Source organism: Lagopus leucura, unplaced genomic scaffold (assembly GCF_019238085.1).
Source record: "Lagopus leucura isolate 7727_CA_CO unplaced genomic scaffold, USGS_WTPT01 Super-Scaffold_1, whole genome shotgun sequence".
In the NCBI taxonomy this organism is placed as follows: Eukaryota; Metazoa; Chordata; class Aves; order Galliformes; family Phasianidae; genus Lagopus; species Lagopus leucura.
In genome coordinates, this window is record NW_024962250.1 from 12795574 (window position 1) to 12815626 (window position 20053).

The 20053-nt window shown below is 36.1% G+C and overlaps 1 long non-coding RNA gene across 1 annotated transcript in view; it reads left to right on the forward strand.

Moving 5' to 3' along the window:
- LOC122177925 overlaps window positions 1-20053 on the forward strand; it is a 157796-nt gene that overhangs the window by 71147 nt on the left and 66596 nt on the right. Inside the window, exon 3 of the long non-coding RNA XR_006178200.1 lies at window positions 16377-16446. This is a non-coding gene — a long non-coding RNA (uncharacterized LOC122177925). The remainder of the gene's footprint in view (window positions 1-16376; window positions 16447-20053) is intronic.

A 20053-nucleotide genomic window follows, 5' to 3' on the forward strand; every position in this document is an offset into this window, starting at 1 on the left:
GCTCCTTGTCCTCTTTGTGGCCCTCCTCTGGCCTCCTTCTAGGAGATCCCAGTCTTTTTTGAACTGGGGGCGCAGAACTAGACACAGTGGTCACAATAGTTTTATTTGAGTGTGTACAGTAATTGCTCAGCAAAGTGTGATTGTTTGTTTCTAGTGTTCTTCAGTCATTCTTTTTTTTCTTCATGATGTTGCCAAAGAGGTCTTCTAGCATCCAGGTCTTTCAGAAACACTCTATAGCATTCATGAATTCCAGTTCTTTCTTTGTGCCACTGTCTGCTGTTTTACAATTACAAATGCAATAAGACTGGCAGATGCAACTCTCCTAATTATTACATCTTTTTCTTAGACTGAATTCCTAGTTGGATACATGCTTTAAAGAAAAAAGATGTAATGAAATAAACATCTATTTTATTCTCCTGTTAGATAAATACATTTACTTTGCAGGCTTCTCTATAAGTGATTTGATGACAGCTATGTTTTCAACAAGACTGAGTTAGATTAGAATTGGGTTCAGAACTACAAGGCATTAAGTAATAATATATCAGGCAAAACTTGAATAGTTGCCACATCCTCTGATAATTAGAATTGTGGAAAATGCTTGTCATTGAAACTGTTGTTAATTCTGTTTGTTTTCTAATGGACTGGAACTCCTGGATGAAAAATGGTTCCACTGAAACCTAGGAGAACTTGTTTTTATTTGAAGTCATTGTCATAATTTTCTAATGGAACTGAACTCTTGTAGAAAACTCAGTTTTCTTCTTAGATTGAAAAACTGTAGCCAAAGACAAATGAATGCCTTTGTATCACTCTAGTGTTCCAAAGGAATCTGAGTACAGATATTATTAAAGGCTTATAGAAGTTATAAAAAGTATTGATAATGTACAAAGCATAATTAAGAAAAAGATTATCAAGTGTATTTTTGTGAAAAATTAAGAAGCATTGTTCTTTGCTGAAAACAATAACTCACAACTTATTTCAGAGCAACTCAAATCTGAATAAAAATGAAAACGCATACCTTCTTGGGAGCTAGATAGGGAAAATATAAGCAAAATTGAGGACTCTTGGAGAAAATTGTTCAGTTTCATCTTCAGCAAGGCAACAGTATTCATTCTTTGTATAAGTTTATACATATTCTTAAACCAAAAAAAGCGCCTTACAATATCTAAGTTCTGGAGTTGAATGTCTAAGCCTAAGGAACACTAGAAGCAAAAGAGCTAAAATGTTATCAGTAAATAATTTAAATTTAAAAAATAAATAAGGCTTTTCTAGCTTTTCTATTAAAAAATAAAATTCATAATTTTTTCAATAACCACTGACTTGATTGCTTTCTGAGACTTTTATTCTCCAATATGAAACTTGTAGAATTTAATTTGAATCACAGAATGACATCATAAATCTCTGCACAGATATCCAGCAGGACTGGATAATGTTCGGTGCGCACATCAGGCCAGGATTATTTTCTGAGAGAAGTTTTGTATTTAGGGGAGAAGTAGAAAGCATTTTTGTGGTATGCTGATGTTTGGAAAACAATGGTTGTTTAGAAGTGCTCAGAGGACTGGAATGTCACAAGTAGTCCGAGAGAAAATGGATTTGTTGGCAGAAGGCGGATAAAGTGGTAAAAGCCATGAACTAGATGCAGTTTGTGACACAACCTTCTGATTTATCATGTATCTGTTACTACCACACATGGATTTGGCTGATGTGCAACAATATCTATGTCTCCATAGGCTGTAGACTTGTCATATCCGATAGCCACACAGTAAAATCTTGTTTCAATCTCAGTGCATCTAGAAAAGATTAAAAAAAACCTTTCTGGCTAAATTATGAATTGTCAGTAAACTTGATTTGCAGAATGGTTTTTCAACATGTTTTTCCAACTTGCACATGATGAAAAGCTGTGGTTTTTGAAATGAATAATATACAAGATGGTTTTAGTTCTAGCAGCACTGGAAGTTCCAGCCTGCAGGATTCTTGGTAGAGCTTCAGTGAAGATAGATCTTCACTAGGGCTTATTGGAGATAGATCAGTTTCATAAACCTAAATTTGGAAATAGGAAGAATAATACTAAGTGCAACCAGATTGTGAAAGTAAAAATCCAAATACAATTACATCAGGAAAGCACTGGACAAGTGGCATTTGTTTTTTTGCTTCAGAGTCCAAAAAAACTGTCAGCTGTTTCAGAAAAATTCTTGGGCTTTGAAACCTGAAAGCTGCTGATAAGACGAGAAGATAGGGGCACTTTTCTCCATGGTAAAATACTCAGATGGCTTCTTCAGTTACGCAGCTGGAATGATATTTTGCATAAAGTGTAAGGTTGCTTTGTTGTTTGATACCACACATGACAAAAGCAATTGTGCAAAATTTGCAAGTACCTGTGTTTCAACCTTTTTTGGATTTAGTTAAAAGCTCCAAACTGCTTCATAAAGATTTGTGAGTTCTTTTTCTTTTTTAATAAAATAATGCCTGCTTTTTATATGGAAGATGTGTAGAAGTTGGAAAAAAGAAAAAAAAAAAAAAAGGAAAAAAAAATAGCCTTTTCTTTCCAGTACTTAAGTGTGACTGAATTTAAGGCTCAAAATAGTATCCAGGAGCTGTGATGTTATCTTGGGAGGAGCACAAAAGTATCTTGCACTGAGTCTTGGAAGATGGGGGGGAAAAAACTATTCTCATCTTCCTTTGCTAAGCTGATCAACGTCAACCACATCAGACTGTATGACTGAGTGTTGCAGAATATGAATCTACACGTCTTGGTCTCTGGGGATACTTAACTTGTATCTGCTAACATGGAAAGGTCCTATTCGTGTCAACTTCTTTACCAATCCCTTCTTTATACAGCTGGTATGCTTGAAGTAATTACACTGCTATGGAAAACCAGACAGCATTGTTATATTGCCTGAGTATCTAGTCTTTCTCATTAGGTAATAAAGAGAGATGGGCATCTATGAGGCATGTGGTAAAGAAGAAACAAATTATTCAGTGTGAGCCCTGTTGTGAAGAGTTGTGGGGCTCTTGCTTCTTGTTGCTTCAGGGGCTGTGACTCTTGAGTCCATTCAGAGCTGAGGAAATATCAGCATGGCTCATGGAAAGTCTCTTCCCTGCTTTGCAGAACAAGGTTATAGGCCTTTGTGCAGACTTACAAACACGTCAGGCCTTCTATTTAATTTGGTTTACACAGCTTTTATGGCTGTGCTCCTTTTGGAAATCACCATCAGTATTTTGCACCTGTAAGCATATTAATGGACCAGTGATGCTGCTCACTGTACAAAATTGACTGGGGTAGGAACTGGAGCCAGTTTAGGTCATCTCCTCTCCTCCTTCACTCCCCCCCCCCAAAAAAAAAAAAAAAAAAAGTGTCACTACTTTATCTTGTTATCTTGACCTCTTATATTTCTAGGAACGTTTCCTTTAGTTAGGCTGAAGATCAGTTTGTATTATATCTTTATCATTGGAAAGCTTTGAAACTGTAGCAAAGAAGGTTCTTTCACTTCTGGGGTAGCATTTATTTAAGCTACTTCTTTCCAAAGTGAGTTTGAGAATCTATTTGTAGAAATGGAAGATTTTTCTCTTGCCACAAATAAGTGCATTTTTGCACCAGTGACTGATGATGCTTGTCACAACCCAAGAAGTAAACGTAGAAGTAAAAACCCTAGACTGTATTGGATTTCAGCAGCCTCCCATTAGATTGATGTTTTATAGGTGAAATCTTTTGATGCTGACAAACAGCTGTGGAGAGTGTTATAACACATATAGAATATGAAAGAAATCTTGAAAGTGTAATTTTTTTGGTCTTGATTTGGAGGTAAAAGGATACTCACCTAGAATGGAGTTCAGGATGCGGAGCTCCATTACAAAATTTTCTACTGTGCTTTATATATGCTATAGTATAGCTTTTTGAGAAGAAAAGGCTTTTCTTCTCAAAGTTGATGACGTTAGTATAGGTGACTTGAAGTTTACTGTAGAGGAAGCTATCTTGGCTTTACTGGTACCTGTATGAATAGCCATTTATTGTTCCCTTGTTACCACACCAGACTCCAGTCCTTGCTTCACATTTATGTTTCATGTAACACACCATACCATTCATTGTTCTTGATTCACATCCTGTTGCGCTTCCTTAAAATGAACTGTTTGCTGCTAAAAATGGCTCTGGCTAATAAATATTCTTATTATTCAGTAATAACTTACGATTGTATTTGGAAAATAAGTCCCAGTGTTCCATATTTTTTTTTTCCTACCTCACTGCAGGTCCTTGATGTGCTAAAATCACATTGCTTGAATGTGCAGCTTAAGTGCCTATTGTTCAAGGCTATGTATTTTCTGAAAAATAGAGGTCAATTTATTCCTCCAAATATTGTAAATAGTATCTTAGTACCTGCTAAGAAGCATAACAGTTTCGGTATTGTGTATTATCTTGCCACTTTGGATAATTTGTTCTTTTAATTTTTTGTATCTTGTGTCTGGAAAATGTAAAGGTAATGCCTCAAAGTGAGGCATTTGTTGTAATGCCTCAAAGCCTCAAAAGATTAACATTTCAGCTTTGTGTTGTCCTTTATTCTCACCTTTATTCTCACTCCAGCAAGTACTTGTCAATCTAAGATTAAGCGTCAAGTGTGATGACGTTTACAAAAGCTAGGGAATGCTGGAATTCAGTTTGTCTCTTTATGCATGGACGTAAGAATATTATTTTAAATTATGGATACTGTTTTCTCTAGAAATGGCCTCATTTGCTGTATAAATACAAAAGAAAAAATAGCAAACAAACAAAAAAACAGTGGCGTTCATTTAATGAGAGGATTATTTTTTCATTCTTCGTACTTGAATGTATGGCTAAACCCCAGCCTCTATTCTTGTCCCAGCCCTTTCTTGTTTACTTCCATTTAGTTTGTTCTGGTCGTATACCATCTCCTTCTTGAACCATGCAGATCAGTTGAGTCTCACTTCCAGATTATTTCTGTGGCTTTTTCAGCCCATTTTAATGCTGACCCTTTTTGCCAATTGGATACAGGTTACAGAGAGACTTGTACTCATTGTGTTATAAGATCCCACGAGGGATGAAGGTGTTCCCATCATTACGAAGAGAGCACTGTGTTTGGGAATGTGCCTACTAAGCTGTGCATTTCCATAGTGAAATGTGAACTGTAGATTTCTGCAAGCTGTCACTACCTGATGTCAGAAGTTGTTTCAAGTGAAATGGAAGTGCTTCTCTTGCACTGCTATTTTTCAAACTGAAGGAGGTTCTGAATCTGTTTTTTGCAAAGAGGAGAAAACTTCAAAGCCCTAGAAGAACACAGAAGTTGATAGTGACTGCAGGGTGGGAGAGAACAATTCTCAGGGTGGGAGAGGAAAACAGACAAAATAAAAAACTTGTTATTTTTATTTCTTGAAACACGTGGATGAAAGATAACAAAAATTCTGGAATTACCACTGTTCAAGAGCTTGAAATTTCGGGTGCCCTGCCTTTAACAATGTAGTTAATGAAAGCTGTCTTTGGGATTTTGCTCAGTGTTTTATGGCCAGGCCACTTGGTCAGATGTGTATGCTTGGCTCTCTGAGTGATACAGATCAAGGGCAAAGTGCCACGCAACAGTTTTGGATTTAGCAGTTCCCAAAACAGCCTTCTGCTGATGAGATCTCTAGCATAATGCGGTACTTTGTCCCTTAATAGAGTAATTTAAAAAAGGATTAAAAATTCTTAAAATTTGGAAGAGGCAGTAAGCCATAAATGTCTGGCTGGAATTTCCTAGATCAGTCAGTTAGGCAACCAGACCAATGAACTCTGTTTCTAAGCGCTTTTTGTTTTGTTTTTGTTTTGTGTTTTTAAGTACAGCTGAAATATCTCAGATTAACAGCATTTTAGAAACTGAAGATCTTTACTGAACACATGTAGAACCGATCAAGACCTAGCAATATAGATCAATTTATCTTGATTGTATTCTTTTATTGTTTAAGAAACTACACTCAGGTTCACAAGCTTGAGGAGCTGACTTACGGGGCATCAAATAAATATGAGTATTGCTAAGGTTACCGAACGCTGTATTTGAATAAACAGATACTTCCAACACCATAACTCACACATGCTTTAGCAGAAGAGGAATTGCTCAAATCTTTGAGTACTTAAAATTCTTATGTTTCTGTTTCCCATTAATTGCTGTGTGAGGGCAGTTTTCTGAATTTGCGTATTTTCACCTAAGCTGAATACTAAGCTAAATACTGGAAATCTATCTGTTTGAGATTAAACTGTTTCCCAATGCTTGCGTCTCCACGTAGAAGAATATAAATCACAAAATACATTTTTTTTCTAAGGAAGTCTTGGCATATATGTGCATCCAGCTTCTTTGGGAATGAGTCAAACATAGAAGCTAAACTGCTCACTTCTAATGACTCTTTTCTAATATATTCCTTTGTTAGATCTTGGCTCATGAAACAAAGTCACAGCACGAATTTGTCCAATCCCTATAGTTTATTTCAATCCCTATTAATTCTTATCATGTATACTTGATGGAGGGAGGAATCCAGTTGTCTGAAAACAGGCATAAAACAGTACTGCAGGAATGAGAAAAAACCTTGGCTTTTAAATTCATGCACCAAAACATGAAACATTTACCATTGTTTGAAAACTTCAAGGAAATACTGACCAGGCTTAGTGAAAACAGCATCAATTGCACTGTTGAGCACAAATTGTTTTGATTCTGCTAGTTCGAAAGCAATTTAATATCTAAAGCAATCTATATAGTGGGGTAAGATATTATATGACTTCTTTTCTACTTCAGCATAAAGGCAAGAATGGGGAAGATAACAGTGCCAGAACGCTGGTAAAAAAAAAAAAAAAAAAAAAAAAAAAAAAAAAAAAAAAAGGTTTATTTATTCTAAATTCTTCTTTCTTCATGGAACATGAGAACATGACCATAAGAGAGGATGTAAGAAATAGTTGCTTAAGAAGATGGGAGAGGAGCTCTAGGACAACTGATTGCCATACCAAAGGACTGAAGCATGGTTTTCTTTTCTGCTTCACATATGATGCCTTAAACAGCAATGTTGCATTGTACTTTCTTGGATTTTATCCCTTTTGTTTTGCAATATACAAGTCTCCAGAAACAGAATATACCTGCTTTAGATGATGCCTAATTATGTGACCTTAATGCAATTGAGATAATGAAACACTCAAAGGAATTTCCAGCAAGAATTACTCATATTAGTAGTCTGACAAAAATCTGTTTCAAAAAGTTATTTGTTTTTCTTTCAGGATTCAAAGAAGACACAATAAATTGCAGAGGGTGGGGAGCAGAACATAGACATATGGATTAAAGTGTACAATTAAAAGATATGATCACAGTGTTTTCTGTGGGATTAGATTTGGTTTATTTTACTTACTTCCTGCCAGCTCACCAACTCTGACTTAGTAACACTTGGCATAGCTCAGAACTATCTTAAATCAAGCTGCAGTTCTGAGTTTGAGAAGTATGTGAAACAGTAAATAACCCTGAGAATGAATTCCATTCTTTTTCCTTTTATGATGGCCATGCTGTGACCTAGGTATATTTTTCAAATACATCTGCCCGTATAGGTACTGTTTGTAGATGCTGATATTAGTGGAGAGGATAAGGGTGAAGTGCTGAAGGAAAGCTGGTATTGAAGCATATGTGTTCAGGTGTCCCCGCGGTTTCCTTTTTTATCAGTGTACTGACACATACTCCAAAGGTTCAGTATATATGATATGTCATTTATTGAAACATTGTACTCTGAGTCTGTGAAAGAATAATAATAGTCAATATGATATTTGTTCTTCTGATTAGGGAGAGACATAAGTAGTTTCCCTGAGTGCCTTCATTCGTCAGCCTACTTGAGCTGGGCAGATTTAGCATAGCTGGAGGTGACCTGATTTTGATCCTTGCCAAATTCCATTGACTGTGATAAAAGGAAGTGCTTCAGGAAATCTGTAGCTGAGTGGCGGGACATAATTACTCTAGCCACTCAAGCTAGTTATGCACAGCTTGTTTAGTGATTTATCTTACTTTCCTGCAAATTCCTAATTGAGTGATTCATCGTACACAGTAGAAGTTCCACAGACTATGCAGAAGTAGGAGCAGAAGTCTGGCTATTTCATAATGTAATTCTATGACTTGTCTAGCCACGATATTTGAGGTCTTAATTTGAGAGGGTGATTAGTAAGAGATGTGTAATGAGGTATTTGATGGCTATGTATTCTTAAAATTGTCTGATTTACTGATGAGAATGTCTGATTCTGGCTGTAACTAATTCTTCCTCCTGGTACAGAATCACCCTGCTGTGAATATCAATTCATAAATTCACTGATTAAAAGAATGTCAAAAATGTTTTTTCCAAGAAGTGCACTTACTAAAGACTGTTAATTTATGTTAATTTATGGTGACTATGGTGACTCAACTTTCAGTCAGTTACCAGCTGCACTGGTTTTGTCAAATTTCATGGGCTTTAGGTATGATTGCTTTTAAAAAATAAATAAATAGAATAGAGGACTGTAAAAATGGTGTCATCAGTTCAAACGACAGTTGCTCTCCCTAAAACAGGCCAGTTTATTCAGGACTGTGAGAATAATTGTGACTTTGCAATTTATACAACACATTCTGTAAGAAAGTCAAATTTTGACACCCTAACTGCAAGCATTTAATTGGACGTAGTTTTGTGGAGTTGAATAAAGATCTCCCATGCTACCCTGTGGCCACTTCTAGCTGTGGTTTGTGAAGATCCGTTAGCTACATGCTAATTCCAAGAAAAAAACCTTGGAATTCCAGGAAAAATTAAGGGAAATTGTAACCACACTCCTCTTTTAAAGAAAAACGCTTCTATCCTGGAAAAGGGTTGTGGCTTAACAAAGCATTTTCTTGTTTGTTTAAATGCTTTCTAAACTATGTGCTGCTTTTGTGGAACTCCTTTTTGGTTGCTTGAAACATGAGCTGAATTGCCTTGTTCATAGCTATAAATTCCTGAGGTGATGGAAAGGTAGATATTATGACAGTGATGATAAATCCCCTATGTGGATCTGTTCTTTAGTAAATAACTCTGTTGATGATGTAAAATATTGTAAAGAGAATCCTAGTCTTCCTCCACCTCTTTTCATCCTCCTGATGCTCGATCCAGTTCTATAAGAAGATAAATGTTTATTCTTGTCCCCTGGCAGCTTCCCTGCAGTTATTTGTCTAAAAAGCTGTATGCCTTGCTTTTATGCTTAACGCCTGGGTATAATCCAAAATGCCCAACGGATTCTGAACTGGGTCATCCTGTCTCTTTATAACCTGTGTTTCAGTTCTCTGTGCACTCCAGAAAATTTTTATTTCATGTAGTCCACAAAAAGTGGTTGAAAAATATGATGCTATATTCTCCTGCCAGAATTTAAGCTAAATAAGTGGTTAAGAAAGAAGTTCCTCCCAAGCTGTTGATGCAGGTCAGTGGTTGATCAATGAATCCTTTCATTTGTAAAATAAATAAATAAATAAATAAATTCTAAATGTAAGGTGTATAAAGGTGGGGGTAAACTTTTAGTTTGTAGCAACAGTGTAAGTCCTTCACATAGTTTAAAATACCATCTTAACAGGATCCAGTGTCAGCAAAGCACTGTAAACAGTTTCAGTCTGATAAGGATATTCGCAAGTGAAACAGAATGCATTAAGTCCGTGCTAAAAATACAGCACGTCTGTACATGTTTTTTTCTGAATAGAGAAGAGTTTGCTGCTAGAGAACCTCAGGACAGTTTTATCACTGCTATTAAAGTGTTGGGAAGTAGGTGGAAGAGCTCAACATTTATTCTTTTTATGATCAGCCAGATGCAGGCTTATCTTCTCACCTGCTGTTGATTTCAGTTGTGCTTTTTTTTTTAATAGGTTGAGTAAGCCAAAAAACTTTCTTCTGTAGCTTCCTGATCAGAAATGGTTCTTCCTTTTTATTGTTAAAAGCACCATCTATGCTTCTAACCACTTGTTTTCAGGTGTCAGAAGTTACTTAGAAGTAATATAGTTACTATAGAATTAACTAAGTTACTATAGTAACTTGGAAGTTACTATAATTAATAATTTTCCCCAGGTTGTGATTATTTTTTAAACCAAGTTAATGCATTTTTAGTTATGCAGAATTTTAATCCTATACTATTTCTTATAATGTTCGTGATGGAATGATTGCTTAATTTTGACAATATCCTCATAAATTTCTGCCAAAGAGAACTTTATGGCAATATAGCAAAAGAGACAGCTCCACTTAGTTGGAATAGTGTTACAGTGATTCAATATGTCATAAGACTATCTAGGCTGTAACACAGCAGCTGAGATCACACTAAAGAGTGAAATCATTTTCAGATCTCACCAAATTAAATCAGATAAACTGCAGCTGAGTGAATAGAGTGGATATGAGTAAAATTTTTTTTGTGAAGGAATATATATTTCTTCAATATACGTGTATATTGTGGATGTCTGCTGGGAAACTGACTAATTGCAGGCAGGATAATGTTTCTTTCCAGAAAGTGATGAAGGCATCTTCATCATATGTATGCATACATTTAAATAAATAAAAATGTTAAAATATATATATTAAAGATCATAAGTTCATTTTGTTATTCATCTGAAGATGTTACTTCAAGTTTAAAATAGGCTCACATATTTTTAGTGTCATAGTTCAGTTTACTGTTTCAGATTATAGAGAATGATCTGTTAAATTGTTTTAATTAAAGACTTGGTAGAAAAAACAAAGTTTTATTTTTACTTAAATGACTCAAAAATAGGTATATAGTATCTATATAACATATGTACCATAGACTTACAGTATATAGATACTTCAACTTTGGTTTCATTGTACTTCCCCAGGCTGAATGCAGGATCAAAGGTAACATTAGCAATGTACAGAAACTGCTTTGAAAGTTATCTTTGTGAATCTCACTCTAAAATATTTTCATTTGGGAAGAAAATTGCAAGTCCTATACACTACCCTTGAAAAGGCATGAGCCCCCTGAGATCCAGAGCATATAAGCAGTCATAGGAGTTGCTATTTTAGTACAAAGCTGGCAGCAGCAGCAAAGGTTCATTTGCAGAGAGATCCTTTCCCACCCTTGGCATGCTGCAGAGGTCTGTCTGTTGGAAGGATACTCTTAGGTGCTTGTCCTCAGAGCGGACTATTGTAGTTTGTGCTTCTCTGTGCTTATGAGACCTGTCCTAAAGATCACACACTGAATTGGAGATAATTATGGTCTCTTTACAAGAGAGGACACCTCTCTAACTTCCTTTCATGAGGGATATGTGTACATTTTGCGGACATTTTTGGTAACAATTTAGACATTTTCAGTGCGAATAATATAATACCTGGTTGGGTATTTTTTTGCTGTGATTGCATCAAAACAGATCTATTTCTGCAATTAATCCTTGGATCTTACAAAGTTCATGTTTCTTCTCTCCTTATTTTGAAGAATCCTGACATAGTTGAGGTACTGAAGATGACCTCAAAGCCACTAATTAATATTTCAGAATGTTAATGGCATAGCGTTAAGAAGAAAGTGGTGTACTAAAGGAACGGCAGCAATCACTCAGTAACTGAAGATGGACCACAACTGTGCTATAAATGTGAATTTTGGTACTACATTAACATCTCTACTTCTGCACCCTCAGTATCCATCAGAAAGAGAAATCCTTGAATTCCTAAAATTTGGCACACTTCTTATCCTAGAGAAGATTTAAAAAGCGGGGGAAACAAATTTAAATCTGAGAGAAAGAAGGGATATGAAGTTTCAGTGACTTTAGGATTGGCAGGATTTGAGCACTGTATTATAAAAATTTAGTGGCCTTTTTTAGTTTTATCCCCACACCGCGGTGGTAACTGACTGCAAGCATGGGAAATGCAGTAAACCTTAAATCTTGAGACAGAGTATACTGGCCTGCAGTATAATTCAGCTAGAACATAAGTGCTCCATGTGGGAATTGTGCATGCCCAGTGCAGGCTGAGTCTTCAATAAAGTATGTTTAATAATTACAGCCTTCAGAGAATTAGTACTTTTTTAGAGGTCTTATTTAAGTGAAATTTTGCATGCAGACTGACAATCTAATTCAGATGCTTGCTTCAGGATGATTAATTTTCAGACAAATTATTGAACATTTGTCAAATTCTAGAAAGAATTAAAGAAATTTGAAATGCTGGGGAATGCGATTTGCAGGAATTTCAATGCTGACGGTCCTAAGAGTACATAAAGAGTTTGCTTTTCTGATCTAATGCATTTGATGACTATCGTGCTGTCATGCATGTGTTCACTTTGACTAAAACTCTTAATAGTCTCTTTTTTTTTTTCTTTAGAGTGTAGGGATGTGGGTGATGGGGTCATGGAAGTGTGTGCGTTTTCCTCTAGGTCCTGGAGTCCTCAACTGAGATTGTATTTTTTGTACTTGATGTACTGTAAAAGAAGATGATCACTAGTTCAAAGACCTGATGAGAGATGTGCATGATCTATCATCTTTCTCAGTCTACAGAGTGTAGAGAGGGACAATCCATAAAAATGACATGTTCACATACCTGCTTAGTTGTGAAAGTGGTCTCAGTTCTCCCAAGATCTAGTGCATAGCTTTCACATCAGGACTCTTCTTCCTCCCACAATTGCTTTCAGTCCTTTGTGAGAAATCCTCAAAATAAGGCTCTTCAAATGACAGGGATTTTCAGACAATCTACGATATCATCAGAAAGAAAGCAAGCTTCCCATGATTTTGTGTAAGTCATGTCACTTCAGGATTAAACTTTCCTGTGTAAATCCATCATTAGCCAGATTAAAATCAACATATTAAAAATGTCATTGCAATTCTATTTTTAAAAAACTTCTTGTGTTTTTGGCTTGCAATATCAATAGCATGTCTTGGCTGCGTTATATTGGTCTTGCAGAAGCCCATTATAGAATTTTGGGAAAAGGTTAAGAGGCTATAAAAGATTGTTTTTGAGGACATAAAGATCATTACTTGTTTTTATAAACACTCCTAGATTTAAACCAATCTAAATCCAACTGCTAGGTCATGGAAAACAGTTCCTTCATGGTAGAAGAATCAAGAAAAATGTTTCAAGGGGGGAGTGAGAGTGAGTGTGTTTGGGTGAATTGATTGGAGATTTCCTGAGGTCGTGCAGTGCAAGGATTATGAGCAGGACAGGATATTGGAAGGCCATGAGAAAATGATGTAGCGATAGCCTGTCTTGAGAGAGTGAAACATAATGGAGAGTGCTTGCGTCTGCTGAAGATCTAAACAGATTGTAAAGGGAAGACCAAACTTTTTTTTTTCTTTTTTTCTTTTATTTTTTTCTGTTCCTTTTGAACCTCATTCTTTTGAGACCATTTTTAGAAAGTTTAGTCATGCTGTGACGTGGACAGTAATTTCCTGGGAGTTCTGGGACTTTCTGGGTGTTGCAACCTTACATGTTTGTTATGAAAGTATTTTATTTATGAAGCATCTTAGAGTAGTCAAGTCAGTTCTGCTTTTGAGCCAAATCTACCCTCTTCTCCTTGTGAAACTACTCTTGCAATATTAGGTCACTTTCTCCTCTTTAAATATTCTTTGTGATGATCATGACTTGTCTGTTACAGAACAAATAGCTTATATTTTACAGGATGGAATTTTGAAGAAGTTGCACAAGAAACATATCATGATTGAAAGTTGCCCAGTTTTTCACTGTAACTGTGTACAAATGTGTTATACATTTTAAATGCTCATGTTTTTATATAGGAGGAAAAGGAAAAAAAAAGTTCATATACTTTTAAGGAGAAGCTCTACGCTCAAACCACTAGGAAAGAATCAGTTTCAGAGATACAAACTCTTTTAATAGTCCTATGTGTATTTATATATATATTTTTAATATGTATATGTATATTTATATGCATGTATTTGTATATATTTTTATATATCTCACACACATTGTGTTCTTAGGAATCATCATGGGGAAAATAAATGTTTAGTACAGAATGTGATTTAATTAATGTTAAAAAGTGTTACATACAAGTTAAATCACCAGAAAACTTTTCTTCCCAACTATCTGCAACGTACCTGCTGTTTGCATTTACCGCAGCAAGTACCCCTTAGTTTTCAAAGCAAATATCTGCTGTGTTTTATGATATAATAATAAATTGTACTCAAATGTACTGTGAGTGGATACAGAATATTTTAGTGAAATTTGTCTCAGAGCCAAAGTTTCATACAGGGTAGACAACATTTTTGAATCATAGAACAGTTTAGTCTCGATGGGGTTTCACCAGGTAATCTGAACCATCTCGCTACTGGAAATAGGGCCAGCTGGATTAGTCACTTAATCAGAGAATTAAAAACTTATAAAAACAGTATAATTTTGTTTCTAACTTATTAAAATGCTTTGAGAGAACTCGAAGATAAGGAAATGAAAAAAAAGTGTCTTGATAGGGTAACAGCTTATCATCAGTTAAATGTTAAATCAGTTAAATCCTTAGTTAAACCTTCACTGCAGATCTTCTACATGACCAGAAAATTTCCAATTTTGAGTGAAGTGGATTTGTCAACTAATTTTTGCTACAGAGCCAAAAACTGTAGTTTTTCAGAATGGGAATGTTAATGCTGTTTTTTGAACCCTCCTGACATCTATAGGAATTATGACTTACACAACTAAATCTAATTTTCTTTACAGTTCCAATGGTATAAATGTTTTAAATTTTATTTAAAATCTACTTGGTCGTATATTTTTAATTGGCTGTGTTTCTTTGCAGTGGTGACTGTAGAGTATAGAATCTGTCTGTTGAAGCAGATATAGAAAGATATAGAAACAATGCCATTCAGTGCTGTGGATTTTTGAGGAAATGATATATTGCTAAAATCATCCCCTAGGTGAAGCAGAAATTCTGTGTGGAATTTTCTTCTGAGGACAGTTATTCGCTCCCCTCACGTGTAGTAACATTTTCTTAGCAAATTAGAAGTGTGGAATTTTTTGAAGGCTGAGTTTTTCACTCCTTAAAATGTAGGCTCAAATTCTAATACTGAACTTGTTGCTTCCATCGAAGTTTGAAGTGTTTTTTCCTTAGAAAGCTGTCAAAGGACTGCGTCTTTATCTAGCTGCAAATGCACTTGAGTTCTGTCAGAAGAAGCTGGTACTGTGTTTGCATACAACTTCTGAAATACTGCTCGAAAATATTCTTAGTGAGTTGTTTTCATCCTTGTTTCAGACTTACGAAAATGTGTTCATTACAGCACAAGAAGCAGGAAAGACTGCTTGTCAGGCAAAGAAGGAAATCTCAAGCAAGACTTGGAGGATTGCTTGTACTGCTGTTTTTTTTCATTGCAAATCATTTGCATTGTGGTACCAAGAATTTTTAGCTTGCGTTAGGAACAGCTGTATGCCTGCCTTTCTGTTTGCACAGTCAGATTGGACTTGTAAGGTTTCAGTATTACAAATTTCATCTGGTTTGTTTATTATAACACAGCTGGGCTTCTCAAGGCCGTTGAAATTACTGCAAGCAGTGGAATGGTATGCTGCTTTTCACAGCTTCATGCTGTATTTCACAGGCGCTTTTAAGTTGCACTATTTACAGATTTTTTTTTTTTTTTTTTTTTTTTTTGAGGTATGGATGCAAGAACAGATAGATGTTTGTTTATTTGCATAAGGGGAGTTAGTCACTTTCTGGAGCCAAAACCTCAGGGGTGGGCGCTGCTTGGCCTCAGTGACTTTAAACTGTCCTAGCAGTGTGAAAAAGCTGTTTGTCTGAATTTGCTTTTTATTTTGATATGCTACGTTTTCAGTTGTCGTTGTTTTTGTTTTAAAGATGCTGACTGCAATAGAGCACAAAACATGCTATAATTGTCAGCACCAAGATTAGTAAACATACAGGACTCTCCTTTACACAAAAAATAAAGGACTCGGCAGAGATTAGATACCAGTTGAAAAATTTACCTTTCTTCCTCCTTCCCCAGGCTCACATTTAGCCTAACACCTTTCCTCTCCCTTTCCGAATTTCAACTTCTCATTTTCCTTATGGGTTACACTTAGTCCTCCATTGAGGTGCAGGGGCCTGGGTTCGTGCATGTAGATTTTGGCCTCTCTTCTCCTTGTTGATCTGCTGTTTTTGCTCTTTTGTTTTATTTTGTATCCATGCTCTTGTGCAGCTCCTCAGAACTGTCCCCTGTCTTGGGTGTCAGCTGGAGAGCTCCTCCCTGGCCAGTGCTCCAGGCCCTGGCTAAGGGAGTCCCATCATTTTGACACAGTGTGGGTGCATCTCATGCATGCTGTTGAAGACCATTCATTTTATATGACAATTAACAATGTTCAGTGAACATAGGGAATGGCTTCTCAACCTAGTTAGAGACTTGTCTGCAAATAAAAGTGGCCTGACATCTATTCCTTACCCTGGCTAATATTTATTTTACTTTACTTTGCAGATTAAAAGATCTTTAGCAGTGGAGGCTGAAAGAGGCTTGGCTGAGTGACAACTGAAAGGATACCTGAAAGGTAGGAGACCATCATCCAAATCTTTGCAGTGAATTCAGACATGAGTGATTTCAGCTCAAATCCTCCAGTTCCCATGCCAATGCTTTCTAATCCAGCTAGTTAACAAAATGCTACTGGCAACCACTGTGACTGTCTGGTTTAATTGCTGATTTTGAGGAGATGTCTAGTGGAAGTATCCATTGCCTAGCCCAGAACATTTGTGGAATGCCAACATCATGAGAATAGAAATATGTGGGTAAATTTCATGCCAAGAAATTTGCCAGTGTTTTTCAGGCAAAAACGAGGTGAATGGTTACTTCAGATGTTCTGAGATGCACTGTTGGCTGCAAAGGTTTTAAATCCTGTTCTAAGGACTGATGGGTAGAAGTTTACGTATGGGACTCATTTAATATTTTTTAATATAATTTTTTTTTTTAATAAAATACAAAGGACTATGGAAGAGTAGAGTCCTTTTGAGAATGCTTGCAAGCTACTCATGGTCTCAGATAGTCTTTGATTAAAAGAGCCTCTTGATATCCCTATTTTTTGGTAAGATATTGCATCAGACCTAAAAGATGAAAAGTTGTTGAAGGTATAATTTGTGTCACTTCATCTAAAAATATCTGGCAAAGGCTTTTGTGTGGGGATGAGTATGTTCTGAGGAACTGTTTTGCATTTATTAGTTTTTCCATCTTGTAACTTTGAAAAATGATAAAATATCAGTGTGATTGTTCAGAACATTGTGATAGCTGCAGTTCAATGTGCTGAGGGCACAAACACAACTCCTGTCTGTTGAGGTGACAGACAGTGCAAGTTTGTGATCTCTTTCTGATATTTTGTAGTGAATGCACATCTGTATTTTCAAGTTGTTTGTTAGAATGCTTTTTACTCTTTTTTCTGATGACCACACAGAGACACATCTCTTTTCTCCTTGGACAGAATATACCAGTTCTGATCGAGTTACATTTAAAGAATATGTTAATTTTCAACCACTCGCATAAAAATAGTACTCTATCTTGGGTACACCTTGTTATTCTTACAGTAGATACATATTTTGTCAAGGTAATTGTAACCCCATGTTCAGATCTTTCTTTGGTGAATGAATTTTGCAAAATGCTGAAGACTGCTACTGATGAAACTTAGCTTTAACACACCTACTTAACTCTGCTGATATTTATAGGACTACTTATGTAATTAAGATTGAGCATGTGATCCAGTTTGCTACACTCAGGCCAAAATGCTTGGTGCTTTGCATCTTGACTTATTAAGCATGGATAATACAAGTTTTAAATCTTAATTTAATGATTATCTGGACAAGGCAAGATTCCTATCTGGTAATGCAGTCTGCTTGTGATTTTCTGTTCAGATTCCAGTGTAATGTTTGCTTGTGTATAGGCAGAAGTGCATCAGGGCCACTTGCATAGCAGTAAAAGAAGGGCCACCCACATCATAGGATAATGCCTTAACAATGCACTTAACTAACAAATTTAACTGATTTTTAGAAAAATCCTTAGGGTGTATAATGTGTAAGTGCATACGTCTGATACCTAGCATGACTCATGTTTAGTTATTAATACCATCTTGGAGATAAGGTATTTGACAAGAACAAGCTTTTATGAGTGCTGAAACTAAGATGGTTATATAATACTAGTAATAGCAAACAACTTTTTCAAAGCCTCATGGAAACCATTCAGGAGTGGGAACTAGATGCCAACTTCATTATCACCTATAAGGAAGCGAACAATGGAGCTTTGTAGGCTCACAGGCTGTGTTTGAAACAGGAATTTTAAGAGCCAGCAGGTAAAGTCAATCATTCCAATGCCCATCAGATGGGTATGTCTGTTAACAAAGCAACTGAATGCATTTTAAATGCTAGTTAAAATTTCTTCAAGGTATGTTTATGGGCTGAACATAGGAGGATCACAGAATCACAGAATTGTAGGGGTTGGAAGGGACCTCCAGAGATCATCGAGTCCAACCCCCAGATTGGGATGGATGCAGTGGGCCAGGCAGTAAAGTAATAGTGGCCATATTAAAATTGTCTTAACCACCGATCTCAGGTCATTTTACCATGGAAGTGTTCTTGTGTGTGTTTTACAGACCTGGAAATGAAGAATTTAAGAGTTGCAATCAAAAGGAACAGTAACATTTTAAGCTAAGAAAAGAAAGTGCCAGAGAGAGGGAGGTGAAGTGCTAGAAATGGTTTTTGATTGCTGTGTTTTTATGGGTAAAATATTCTGATGAACCTAGCGTTGAGTAACTACTGATGTTGCAGTTTACCAAGCTGACAATTTTTTTCATAAACTAACAAGCACTGGTGAGAATTTATTCCTACATTTCTCTTCAGCAGTTCTAAGATCTTTCTTTTTTTCTTTTTTTTTTTTTTCATTCCCCTGGATCAAGTCATTGAGAAACTGAGAACAAATCAATTAACAGTATTAGTTAACAAGGATTTTCCTTTGTGCAGTTACATCCAATGCTTAAATAACAAAATAACAGTGGGAAGAGGCTGATCTTGTGAGGACTCTATATGATCCAAAATTGATTATGTAGAAACCCAGCCTTGACAAAGAGCCTTCTCAAAAAGATTTTCAGTGCCATTTAAAGAAATCTCAAGAGAAGAGGAGTTCTGGTCAATGATAAAGTGCTAAATCATATTAATTCTGATTCCAATCTTACTTCAGAATTGCATTAACAGTAGTTTTCTACTCTGGAGTACAACATTTAGAAAGTTTTGTACACTCTGGTACACTTTATAAATGCAGAACTTTTCAAAAAGATGATGTGGAAGAAAATGTGTTAGATCAACACGTCCTCACTTTTACTCTGTACAATTGCAGGTGAAATAAGTTCCTTTTGATTTAAGAATGCAGACAACTTTTATTCAAACTGAAACCATAATTTGGTGAAGAAGTTAGAATTACAGTGTTTGGTCTCTTCAGTGGAATAATTTCCTTTATGTGCTTCCTTAAAGAGGACAGACAGAGCACTATTGAATAATACCTCTGCTGCTCTATAGGCAGTTCTGCCCAGAAGGAGCTCAGTGTTTCCTCTTGGGACAAGCTTTCATCTTGAATGTATTTCCTGACTGCAGTTGGCTTTTACTATTCAATCCAAGCAGATTGCATTCAATAAAAGTTGTTCAAAGGTGTTACCAAGGAAAAAGGGTCCAGCCTGCTAAACTTTTACAGATGCACTGAAATCCACGTGCATCCCTCAGATGTTGCATTGTTGGCAGTTATGTGTAATAAACCACCAGATTGTCCTGTGGTAATGAGATTCCAGTTTAATTCTTTTTCTACTCATTAAAATGAATAGTAGGGGCACTATTCCTATACTGCTCCACTGACTAAGTTGAATCTAGTTGTGGCAACTGATACCACTCTGCTAGTAAGATATTCTCCTCCTCTTTACAGACCTGAAAATGTAACTAGAAGAATTTTTAGTTTGTAGCAGGCGCTATACCACTATTACATGATAAAACCAGAGGCAGAATTTGTTACCTTGACTTATGGTTCTGTGTGCTCGTGTAGCTGTTCATCAGTAGCACTTTCACAAAACAAAAGAGCAGGGAAACCTTTGGGTGGGATTGTTCATTCATTTTGAGTGTTTTCCAGCGGAGATTCTG